The sequence below is a fragment of the Pseudorca crassidens genome, chromosome 17 (assembly GCF_039906515.1).
Source record: "Pseudorca crassidens isolate mPseCra1 chromosome 17, mPseCra1.hap1, whole genome shotgun sequence".
Taxonomy (NCBI): Eukaryota; Metazoa; Chordata; class Mammalia; order Artiodactyla; family Delphinidae; genus Pseudorca; species Pseudorca crassidens.
The window spans coordinates 41,731,477-41,745,146 of NC_090312.1; the positions used below are offsets into that span (position 1 = coordinate 41,731,477).

General features: G+C 42.3%; 1 long non-coding RNA gene across 1 annotated transcript in view; it reads right to left on the reverse strand.

Moving 5' to 3' along the window:
* The window catches only part of LOC137210128 (uncharacterized), a 189,919-nt gene that overhangs the window by 175,290 nt on the left and 959 nt on the right, over positions 1-13,670 (reverse strand). The gene's annotated exons all lie outside the window — the stretch shown is intronic.

Sequence of the window (13,670 nt, forward strand, 5' to 3'; positions counted from 1 at the left end):
CCCTGGTGGCGCAGTGGTTGAGGGTCCGCCTGCCGACGCAGGGGACACGGGTTCGTGCCCCGGTCCGGGAAGATCCCACATGCCGCGGAGCGGTTAGGCCCGTGAGCCATGGCTCACTGAGCCTGCGCGTCCGGAGCCTGTGCTCTGCAACGGGAGAGGCCGCAACAGTGAGAGGCCCGCGTACCGCAAAAAAAAAAAAAAAAAAAAACACATTAGCAGAGATTTGGAAAGAGATTGAGCCAGGGCCTTCTTTCTCCCAGCTATCACCTACCTCAGCTTTCAAAAGAATTTGAGCATTATTTCCCAACCACAAAAGATCCCCAAACTGGGAAGGAATGGATCCGCAACCCATTTGTGAATAAGCCAGGTGAATTGACTTTGCCCGTGCTGGAAGAGGATCAACTGCTTGAGATCGCAAATGACGGTGCCTTTAAAAGTATGTTTGAGACAACTTCAAATCTCCACATGTTCGAATTAAAGTCAAAGCAGAATATCCTGAGATTGCCACAAAAGCACTGAAAAGCCTGCTTCCATTTCCAACATCCTGTCTCTGTGAGGCAGGATTTTTCTGCAGTGACAGCAACCAAAACGAGATTACAGAGTAGACTGGACATAGCAACACACTTCGGGTGTCACTGTCTCCCATCACCCTCAGATGGGACCATCTAGTTGCAGGAAAACAAGCTCAGGGCTCCTACTGATTCTGCATTATGGTGAGTTGTGTAATTATTTCATTATATATTACAATGTAATAATAATAGAAATAAAGTGCACAATAAATGTAATGTGCTTGAATCATCCCCAAACCATCCCCCCACCCTGGTCTGTGGAAAAATTGTCTTCCACAAAAGCAGTCCCTGGTACCAAAAAGGTTGGAGACTGCTGATATAGATGATCTGCTTCTCTGCCCTCCTTCTCAAGCCTCCTCAGGAAGGCGGCATCCACTTGATAAAGCTTTTCATGTTAAAGGGATATAAGGTCGCCAAGGAAAAATTGCAGTTTGTCCAAACCCAGGTTTAATATTTAGAGCATCTGATATCAGAACAGGGTTACACCTAGATCCAGATAGACTTCATGGTGTCCTAAGTTTCCCAAAACTAAGTGCCAACTTAGAAAACTTGGAGGTTTTCTTGGGCTAGTTAGTTATTACTGAAATTAGATTTCAAATTTCTCTTTTATGGCCAAACCTCTACAAGTTTTACTCAAAAATAACAACCCTGACCCAATTTTATGGGAAGAACTGGAGACACAGACTTCAGTGCCTAAAAGAAGAGTTTGATGAACCTACCTGCCCTTGGCATCCCAATTATCAAATTCCCTTTTTCCTTTTTATATAGGAAAAGGAAGGAAATGCCCTTTGGGTACTCACCTAAAAACACAAGGCCCACCAACTGGACCAGCAACTGGACCCTGTGACATGGGGATACACCCCTTGCCTTAGAGCCATTACTGCCACTGCCCTTTTGGTTAAGGCCACTGAGAAAATCATTGTGGGATCCCTTTAACCATTTTTGTACCTCATGCTGTAGAAGTCCTCCTGAATGCTCTTCATATTCAGTATTTCTCAGCTAGTTGCCTCACCTCCTATGAAGTCCTTTTGTAAACTGCTCCTGACATACCTCTTTTATGTAATAACCTTACCCAGCTACCCTTCTCCCCTCTGTCACTGACAAAGTCCCTCACCACTGCCTAACAGACCATTTCCTGATTCCTCATGATAATCTGCAGGAAAATCTTTTGGGTAATGCTGACTTCTAATGGTTCACTCACGTCCCTTATTTAAAAGATTAAATAGCAAATACTGTGCTGGGTATGCTATTACAACTCCTTTTGATGTTGTTGAGTCAGCATCTTTACCTATGGCTACTCCAGCCCAACAGGTTGCATTATCTGCTCTTACACAAGCTTGTACTTTAGCCAAGGACCAAACTGCCAATACTTCTGTTGATAGTAGATATGCTTTTGGAGTAGCTCATGATTTTGGAATGTTGTGGAAGCAACGTAACTTTCTTACTTCCAGTGGAAATTAAATTAAAACTGGCTCCTACATTCAGAAATTATTGAATGCAATACCTTTACCTGCCACTTTAGCTATTTTTAAGATTCCAAGGCATTCTAAACTTGACTCTCTGGAAGCTAAGGCAAATTGCCTTGCTAATATTTCCACAAGGAATGCTGCCTTTTTAAAGGGACCAACAACAGCCAAACCTCTGTCATGGTCTAGAGGGATAGTTCACCAAATGATAACTTAGAAAAACTGACTTAGAGAAGCCCAACAATTGGCCTCAGAAAAAAAAAAAAAAAGATTGGAAATTCAACAACTGTTGGTTTGACAAAAAGGGAAAACTCTGGTTTAGACCAAATATCAACCTAGTCCTACTGGAGACTAAAATTCCCACTCCTCACCCCAGTATATGCATTAAACCACTGGTCTACTGACAAAATGATAGCCTTATTGAACCAATATTGCAGGGAAAATATTAACCAGCCCACAAAATGTGCCTACCTTACTACACTTGTAGAAAGTGCCTACACTTGTCTGATACAAACCAGGGAAGCCTGTTCATACTGCTCCCAAACACTGTAAACAGCCTAGAGGTCTGGCAAATGGATTTCATACAACTTTCTCTGTCTAATGGATATAAATCTGTTTTAGTCATGGTCTGTATGTTTTCATACTGGACTGAAGCCTTCCCTTTCAGACTACTGCCTCTCCTGTGGCTAAAGTCCTTTTGGAAAAGATTATCCCTAGCTGGGGAACTCCTCGAAAACTTCATAGTGATTGAGGAATGCATTTTACTGGCCATGTACTTCAACAGGTCTGCACTGTTTTCTGGTTTTATAACACTTTTGTTATGCTTAGCACCCTCAATCCTCTGGTTTTTCAAACACACTAATGGCATTATTAAGACTCAATTGGCAAAATTTGTAGAGGTCTTTCAAATACCTTGGCCAAAACATTGCCATTAATGCTTCTAAATCTCAGATCCACACCTTTTGGACCTCATAAACTCTCAGCTTTTGAGATAGTCATAGGATGCCCAATGTACTTGGCTACTGCTTCTTCTGACCCACAACTGATAAAAGTAGAGATAGTCTAATATTGCAAAGGCCTAATTGCTTCTATTAAAAATATGTCGGGGGGCTTCCCTGGTGGCGCAGTGGTTGAGTGTCCGCCTGCTGATGCAGAGGACACGGGTTCGTGCCCTGGTCCGGGAAGATCCCACATGCCGCGGAGCGGCTGGGCCCATGAGCCATGGCCGCTGAGCCTGCGCGTCCGGAGCCTGTGCTCTGCAACGGGAGAGGCCGCAGCGGTGAGAGGCCCGCGTACCAAAAAAAAAAAAAAAAAAAAAAATATGTCGGGAGATAAAGACCTTAAGTGCCACACCTTGCAACCTGGAGATTTTGGTTATTAGAAAAGACGCCTCCAGAAGAACCTTCTTCAACCTTGCTGGAAAGGCCCCTTTCAGGTATTGCTAAGTAACCCACATGCCACCAAATTCTAGGGAATAGACTCTTGGATTCACATGAAACACCTAAATAAAGCAATGAAACGTGACTCGACCTGCACATCATCTGATGACCTGAAAGTTAAGACTGCCTGGAATTGAAGGAGAAGACAACTGACGACACAGCTTTCCCAAGATATCTAGACCAGGCCTCTTGGAAGTTTACTGCCAAACCTTTGAGATTGTACAACACTTCAGATGATCTCTAACATCTATAATCTTGATAACATATAGACTTTAGATTAAAAGTGCCTGAGAGTTCTCCCTCCAACCCTCCTTGTCTCGAATGTGACCTTAATAAGTTTCCAATCTGTCCACTTTCCCTCCAGCCTGAGACACTACATCTTTCTTAACACTGAGAGACAAAAAGCCTCTGAAACTTGAAAATCTGACTCTTGATCAGGGATGCTTTCAGAGAAAGATCTTGATCAAAAGGGGGTAATATAAAAAATTAATAAACAGAAACCTCAATTAAATAGATTTGGGAGACCAGAAGAGGGAATTCCCATGCCCTACAACGATAGCAGAGCCCAAAACGAACAAGAATGACTCCTCTTCTTCCCTGGAAAGGACTCAGTCAATGAAAAGCCATGGACTTTTGTTTACCATAGCCCTCCCAACTTACTTCTTCCCTCTGTGAAAGCACTCTTCCATTGTCGCGTGGGGACTTGCACATGGCTTGCCATGGTTGCAGAGCCAAAACTGCAATTCTCTGCCAATCCTGAATAAACCCATCTTTGCTGGAGAAATATCTAGTGGTCTATTAAGTTCAGGTCAACAGTGCTTTTAAAAACTTTTTAAAAATAATTTACATACAGAAAAGTACAGAAATCACAAGTATACAGCTTGGTGAATTTTCACAAACTGAGCACACCCACATAGTCAGTACCCACAACAAAAAGTCAACATATCCAGCACCCCCAGATACTCTCCTCATGCTACTTTCTAGTCATTCTCCACAACTAGGGCAGTCATTATTCTATTTTCTAGTTTTGCCTGTTTTTGATCTTTATATAAAGGAGTCATAAACAGTATTTACTTTTTCATACCTGGCTACTTTTACTCCATATTATGTTTGTGAGATCCATCCATGTCACATGCACATAAAGTTTATTCATTTTCATTGCTATATAACATCCTATTATTTACATATAATGGAATTTATTTATCCATTGTACTGTTGATGGGCATTGGGGTAGCTTCCAGTTTGGGGCTATTATATCAATAAATCATGCTACTGTGAACATTCCAGTAAATGTCTCTTGGTAAATATATGTACTCATATCTATTGGGTATATACCTAGAAGCGGAATTTCTAGAACATAGGGTATGCATAGTGTTCAACGGGTAGATGCTGACCAGATACTAGTTAAGTACTTCACATGTATTAACTCTTTTAATCCTCACAAGAGTCCTAAAAATGTAGGTACTCTCATTAGCCCCCAATTATACAGGTGAGGACATAGACACATAGAGAGATTAAATAGATTAAATAGCACAACCAGTAAATAGATGAATTCTATTTAAATAGTGTTTAAATTCAGGAGGTTTAAGTCCAGAGCCTGTACTCATAACCACCACCCTGTACTCCTAAGCCAGGATTTCTTCTAGAACTATACCATTCTGTTATTTTGCTAACTAATTTTCCCCTACCATGCACTGATATAAGAATTAAAGCACACACAGACACGGGCATACAAGCTAATTCTGGGAATGGTCATTAACCACATTGATATCACTGATAAAAAACCAGCCTGAGGGACTTCCCTGGTGGCACAGTGTTTAAGAATCTGCCTGCCATTGCAGGGGACATGGGTTCAATCCCTGGTCCAGGAGGATCCCACATGCCACGGAGCAACTAAGCCCGTGTGCCACAACTGCTGAGACTGCACTCTAGAGCCCGCAAGCCACAACTACTGAGACTGCGAGCCACAACTACTGAAGCCTGCATGCCCTAGAGCCCATGCACCACAACTACTGAGCCCACGTGCTGCATCTACTGAAGCCCATGTGCCTAGAGCCCATGCTCCACAACAAGAGAAGCCACCGCAACAAAGAGTAGCCCCCGCTTGCCACAACTAGAGAAGGCCCACGCACAGAAACAAGACCCAATGCAGCCAAAAAAAAAAAAAAAACAGCCCAAGCCGGTCACTTACATGAGCAGTCTATGTATATATGAAAGGTTCAGATCAACCAAGGATTATTTTTATTTCTGATGGAATTAAAAATATAGGATAGGCAAGACATCCTCAGTTATATACACAGTTATCAAACATTCTATTTTAACTAGAAAACTTAGAGCCATATTCATCCCAGCTTCCTACAGCAAGTGGCAATTTTACACACTTAATCATTCAATATATTATTTGTGCTAAGTCTTTTGAGGGGATGCACATTGGGAGAGTACACATGGGGTGAACACATTCCCCATCCTCATGCATCTCACATTCTTGTAAGGGACACTAGAAATAACTATGACAGACGATAAGTGCCACAACATGGTTATAGGGCTACAGATACTCAAGGGAGGAGTGGACCACTTTTCATTCATCGATCAGTTGAAACTAAAATGGTGACATTTTGGCTGAGTCAAGAAAGATTGATTAGACTTCCCCAAAAAAGGCAGTCAGGTCAGGGAAGGAGTAATAGAATGAGCAAATGCACGGATATAGGAGGGCACCAAGTTCTTCTGGAAAACAGCCAGAAGTGGAGTATGTTGGGAACCAGAGCACATACTGGGCAGAAAACCTCACCACTCATTTTTACTGAGCACTTACTGTGTGTACTGTCATCTGACCCTCACAACAGCCCAGTGAGGTAGGCATCATTATTGCCTCTTACAAGGGAGGGTTCAGGGATATAAAAAATTAAGTTAACTTGTCCACAGCCACAGTACTTCTGAGTGCCATAGACCAGCCTTCGGTTCTGGCCCACCTGACTCCAAAGCCCCCAGTCTGCTGCCTCCTGCCAGGGGGATCTGAGGGGGCACTAGGAGCCTTCCAGGCTAAGGATTTGGACTTCATATGGAAGGCAATGTAAGACCATCAGAGCTTTAGTAAGAAACTAAGGACATAATCAGAGTAATGCTCTAAGGACAGAACACTTCAAACCATGGGTCACTACTTATTAGGAATCAATTTAAGTAGGTTTTGACTAGCACTTTTTTTTCCAAATAAAAGGATAGAATGGAATGGAATGGAAGAGAACAGAATATATCAGAATGCATCTCACATAGATTAAAATACAATTTCATAAAACTTTTGTCTCACTTTAGATAGATAACATACAGGTAAGGAAGTAGATGACTAGATAGACAGCAGAGAGATGTATGTGTATACTGTGCTGTCATCTAAACTGAATTTCTTACTGTGAGTCAGTTCTAAGAAGCTTGCCAGGAGTATAAGTATACAGGTCTGATTGGAGGAAGAGTGCCTGGGGGTAGGGAAACCAGTTAGAGGATATTTGCAGATTTCTGTAATGGACAAGAGTTTGAACTGGGGTAGTAGCAGCAGGATTCAACAGAAAGGATTTTGTGCAACAGATATATGTTTTCTCAGACTTAATCTGCACTGGAACATCATTAACCTGTTCTCTCTGCCCTCACTAGGGATCCCTCAAAGGCCCCTTCAGACTTGACTATTTCCTCACTCTCAGGAGGCTTAACTTCCATCTTGTGCCCCTCCCTAGGGCTCAAGCAAAGTAGTCTTTGATGTGTAGATTTGTTTTAAAGGAATGAAACTAACTCCTCTCTACTTAGTCCAGTAATCTGTCTGTTACAAAGCAGTGCCCTGACTTTGGACAGAAAACATTAGGCAAGCCCAGAGAGGTGCTAGGCCATAAAGATGGTCTTTTCCACTGGGCTCATTGTTAGAGGCTGTCCTGCTCTCTCAGTAGCTCTGCAATTCTGTCGCCTCCACCTTGGGCTCCCATTCCACCCTCTCAACATCCTTGCCAAGCCACTACTGTATTACTAACCCCATTTTTTAACATATGAAGAAATTGACAGAGAAGATAAAGAATGCCTTCAAGTACCCCCATCCTCAGCTAGTAAACTGGGGAAGTGAGACTGAAACCAAGGCCCATGTGACTCCTAAAGCCACATGTTCACCACCATTAGTATGCTGCCTTTCATTAAATTATGTTTCCTTTAGATTAAGAAAGTTATCTTTTTAAATTTTTATTTTAGTTGATTGTACCATAGAAAGCTAAGGATATCACTAGCCATGAGAGGAGAGAAGATAACCTTAAGATAAATAATGAAAATATAGTATGGCACAAAAAAATGAACATGAATTTTGCAGTTAGACCCAATTTCAAAACCCAGGTTGTTTGACCTTGGGCAAGTAACTTTAGCTCTCTGTCCCTATTTCTTCACATGTGACAATTCAATAAAATAAGTTATACAAAGAGCTCAGAATATGACAGGTGTGCAATAAATTATACTATAGACATGAGAATACTATACCTGACACAGGCATTGCCATGAGGCATTCTGAGACCTCAATGCCAGGTTGACAAGAGGATGGAAACCATTCCAGTACGACTCAGGCTAAGAGAACTGACCTGCCCTTGCGCTTATCTGTGGGAAAGGAGTCCACCAGGCAAAATCACATTATTTAAAGGCAAGCTTGGATCTGATCCAGCCTGACACTTATACCCAAGGGGCTAGAACTGGAGGCCCGGAAAGGCAGTAAGAACGTGGGAGCTGTGGAGATACTCGCAAGATGTGTCCACAGCTGTGGAGATACTGTCAAGTGGGTGACAGAATTCCAGACAGACTCATTCACGTTGAAACTTAAACTTAGCCAGAAACAAGAAAGACAAGGGGCCCATCTCCCAGGAGGAGGGGCCAACATGGGCCAGGAGCTATCAGGGCCTTTGTAAACTAAGTAATGACCCCCCCAAAAAAGATATCCATGTCAACTCCCTGGAATCTATTAATGTTACGTTATTTGGGAAAGGGATCTTTACAGACGTGATTAACTTTAGGATCTTGAAAGGAGGGGCTTATCCTGGATAATCTGGGTGAGTCCTAAAGGCAGTCAGATGGATCCTCATAAAATAGACACACAGAGAAGACACACAGGGAAGGCTATGTCAAGACGGAGGCAGAGATTGGAGTGATGAGGCTACAAGTCGAGGAATGCTAAAAGCCACCAGAAGCTGGAAGAGGCAAGGAACAGACTGTCCCTTGGAACCTTCAGAGGGAGTGTGGTCCTGCCCACACCTTGATTTCAGACTTCTGGCCTTCAGTACTGAGAGAATAAATTTCTGTTCTTTTAATCCACCAAGTTTGTAGCAATTTATCTTTGGAAGCCCTAGGAAACTACTAGAGCCCTGGAAAAGGGTTTGGGGTTTGGACAAAGTTTCAGCCCAAGAACAGAAATGGAGTTCAATCTAAAAGTAGAAGTCCATCACACAGGGGTTCATGGGGCAGACATCAATGTGGCATTTTGCTCCCTGGATATCAGACTTAGGCCATCCCAGACTAATTCCAGATCTAACCATGATGAAGAAGAGTGAGCAAGTCCTGGGACAGCTCAGGGGCTGGTGAGGGTTCATCCTGCAGATGGGATATTTCAGTACCCACAACCAAGCAGGGCAAACAGGAACTGACAGAGCAATCAGAGACGTTCTGCCAATAAATGATAAATAATTCACAGAATATGACTGCGTGCAGTCTGAGATGATGTCCATTTCATAAGAAAAAAACCCAAAGGCCAGAAAATATGCTGCTCCTTCTATGGAAGGAATCTGCCCCTTCATTCAAAGGCCAGGCCCATGCCAGCACTGGGGGCGCAGAGGTGAGCTCAAGGTCTCTCTGTAGTTCCACAGCCTCTCCTGGAGCTGAGACCTCCCTGCACGCTCAAAAGACTCATTCTCCTTCAGCTGAGAGTTTCTGTGGCTTGAACAGACCATTCTGCGCCCATATCAGCAGGAATGGGGAAAGGAAGACCTTAGCATCTCTACAGGCTTCTAATTCACAGGTCGTTGAGTCAGCCTCACTGTTAGCATACAGTGGGGATTTCCTAGTCCCCAAAAGTAGTATAATAAGAGGATTTCAATTTAAATGTTCTCAAAGGCCACACTTCTCCCCCACCTTCCTAGGCACTACAGGAGAAACAAATATGCATCAGTTCCAGCCCCTGTCCTTCAGGAGTTTGTGTCCTCATATGCAATATGAGGTCTAGACATAATCACTTAAAACTACAGAGCAGTGGGTACCTCCAAATGACACAGACAATCAGAGACAAAGAACTAGAGGGGGTAAAATAGCTTTTATTGATACGGTCAATCCGGGAATGAAAGGATTCCAAAGTGTGGCAATCTGATATTAAATTTATATCATTAATTTTATAGCCACTAAAAACAGTATTATCCAGGATAACCAGTATGATAATGAACTAAGACAATGTAATGGTTGCATTGAAAATCTCTTGATTAAAGAATTTCTAAATTGCTTCACTTCTCTGGCCTTAACTGCTTCGTCTGTAAAACGAAAGAGTTTTATACACAATCACTAAAGTCCTCTCCATCCCCCTATAATATTCCTTGGGCAGTTCACTGTAAGGGAGACAGTTCTGTTGGCTTTATCCTTAGGGACTTCTGTGAGCTTTTCAGGTAGGTGGAGAGCTTTTGGATTTTCAGAAACCTACAGGCATCTTTTTTAAAACTATAAAGATTGATTGATAGGTGGAAGTGTGACTGAGGAAATAGAGCAACCTGGTCAGCTTAAAACCCGGGCCTCCTTCCTATGAGGCACTATGGCCAATCAGGAACACAGAAGACTACGCAGCACTAAACCCTAAGCCCCGGCCTGTGAGACATTTCTGATGGCCTCCATCCATTTGGTTCTCACTTTGCTTTCGTTATAACGCCTAGCTGCAATTCCTACTGCCCCACATGGTTCCTCAACTGATCCTTTTTTCTTTTGCTTGAATCAGGTTTAACTTTCTGAAGGCTGAAAATCATAAAGCAAAACATGATATGAAACAAGGAGGAGGGAAGAGGGAGTTGGACTCACAGAACTACAGAAGTGAAGAAATTATTTTAATGTCAAAGCCTCAAACAAAGGCTCGACTACTGACTCCTCAGAGGGACGGTGGGTTTGCGCCACATACATTAGCACTTGCCTCTTCGGGCTGATCTGTTTGTTGGTTGCTATGTGCATGGTAATAAAATGTCCATTTGGGTGGGATCAAAAATTGTATGACCCTCTTAGAGCACATCTGTGAGTACTGGCCTTTTGAACAAATGACTATAGTTCGCCAGGCCTCTGCGCTGTCAGAGGCTGCTTCCCATATACCAACTTTGAGCCTAGCCCTACCATATGGACACATGGGGGTCCATGAAAAATAGTGGCCGAGGGGCCTGAAAGCATGAGAAGGTCTGGCAAAAAAAGTGACAGGCTTTGTCCAGGCTGCCGAAGAGAAATGTACTTAGGCTAGAAAGACTGAAGAGGTGCACATCTTCAGAACGTGCCTGTGGATCCAAATACACCCTAACAGATTCTTGAGAGAGCCCCCGGCGGCCGTGTTAACCTTGTCATTGTTATTGTTAAGAGGCTACGCTCATTTCTGGCACCTAACACTGGACACATTGACAGCAACGGGGTTGATGGAAGAGGAAAGAATCTGTTTTGCAGTTAAAAAAAAAAAAACAGTTCTCAGGCCATTTGAAATCATGCCAGAGAAGTACTTGATTTCGGCATTCCTAAGCTCTCTGCGATGATGCCGCAAGTGGTGTCCCCCACGTGTGATGATGTATTTCAGGGCCAGAGCTTTCTCAAGATGTTCCAAGCCTGCAGGCTCCTGATCCTTTTTCAAATTACAAAGATGATGGTATCCCAGTGAGAGTTGTGACTAGTCTAAACTCTCCACAGCTGTGAGAGATGAATGTACAAATTCCAATAAAGATTCTGCGTGTTATGGACTGAATTTACCTACACGGCATCAAGGCCTAACTCAGGACGACTTAAAAGAATCAGAGCTGCCCCCAATGCTATTTCCATTTCTTCTATAGCATTAGCTGCTGGGAAGCTGGTGACTGTTCTGTGAAGATGCCTCCTCCCTCACACCCACGCCACTGTCACTGCCCAGCGGTGGGTATCTATTTATCTATCTATTTACTTGGGAAAGTCAACAGGGCTTTGTTTTCTTATCATGGACACCTTTTCCCTAAAATACTTGCTTGGAATGCTAAGTAAATGCAATAATACACAGCACGCCACTTTTACCGTGTTTAATAATTGTATTGTCTGAAGACTCTTGGCTATACTCCCTTATGAAACATCTGACACTCGGCATGCTTTCCAAGACTGGGAAAGAGTTAAGGGACAAGGATTCACATCACTGTCTACACATATTAACAATTATAAAGAGAATAAATAAGATTCTTCACTTTGGAAAACAAAAAGACCAAAGGAATATATAATATATTTTTTAATTATCTTCTAATATGATTTGCACGAACGCAGACTCTTCCAAAGCCAAGTATACATTCATCACGTACCTCCACCTCCATTACTTAGAGGCCGCTGAAGTTCACCTGGTATCGCTCCTGACATCTGGATATTTTTTTTTTTTTTTTTGCCGCTGTGGCTTGTGGGATCTCAGTTATCTCACCAAGGACTAAACCTGGGCCACAGCAGTAAAGCCTGAAATCCTAACCACTAGGCCACCAGGGAACTCCCTGCAGATTTTTAATAGTATGCTATCATCATCCCATTTATCGAACAGCCATACACATATGTGATATGTGGCGTTTCTCATTGTAGACACTGAACTTGACTTTTCTCACTCTAACGCAAACCAGAAAGACAACACAACTGAGGTCAGAAGACCCAATGAAGAGTTGAACAAGCTGTAAGTGAAATTCTCAAAACACCAAACCTCTGGATGATCCACACATGATATTCTATTAAAACCGGAGTGGGAGTGGAAGAAGGAAACAAGCTCCAATTTTTTCCAATATTCATGTAAACAAAACACACAACTAGAAACATTTCCTCTTTTATCTTTTCATAGTCCTTCATGCAAATCTTCTACATGCTAAAAGATTCTTTCAGCCACTGGTGGTATACCTCAGATTTCATCTTTTCTAGAGAAAAATCAAATTATTAATTTAAGCCTATTAAACTGTATGGCAACTATGCATAACTCCCCCAGAACCATATTGCAAGGGCAATTTCAGTATCAAGTGGCTTATTCCTGTCTTTTTTTGGAGGCCAGTTCCAAGTACCATCACCCAGCAAAGCAAGTTAGGGAAAAACAAAACAAAACTTTAAAATATTGAGTGGGAAGTCATACAATATGCTAGGATTCTGAGAGCTAAAACAAAGAAAGCTTCAGGGAGTATAACCAGGGCAGCCAGACAGGTAAGTGGAATGTTGCCTTGCTGGGAATATTCAAGGTTGGTCTGGTGGTAAACATTAGTGATGTGCTGTTAAATGCTTGACAACTAACTCTAGTGAGAAAAGTACTTTGTAGCATGTGCAATTTCCCTGGAGTAAGTACACTCAGGAAGCCTGATTCCAAGCTACCCAAGTGACATCACTAACAGGAAGTTAGGAAGAGATTCACAATAACAACCCACTGTATAGTATTTCAGATACAATAGATGTAAATAACCTCAACCCCATAAATTATAGTAAAATGTAGGGAAATAACTAGACTGTAGTGAATTTTGAGTATTGCTTTCGTTTTTTAATATATTTAACTTAATTTTTTAATAATGGTTGCATTTAACAGCTGTCTCCCAAAAGTCGAATATTTAAAGGTACGCTCTACATTCGCTCCATCACACCACTTCATGTTGCTCTTCAGGGACATTAAAGATATTCTGAACAAACAACAAACCAAATAAATGGAGCTACTAATTCAACTCGATTAAACTAGCTCCAGAGTTTCCAAGGCTGCCAACCTCTTTGCTATCCCACGTTAGAAATACTCAAAGTTCAGGTTTAGGTATGCACAGTATTTACAGCAGTACCATGAAATGACAATACCTTGCATTTTATCACGTATCACACTTTTCAAAGTAGTGTTTTTACGGCACTGTGGGACAGTCTAGCCCTGCATAGTGAATTTAAATCAGTGGGCAACAGCATTTTAGTGCCTAGTGGGTAAAAAGAGTCCTTGGGAGCTGTTTGTCCAAGAGAGA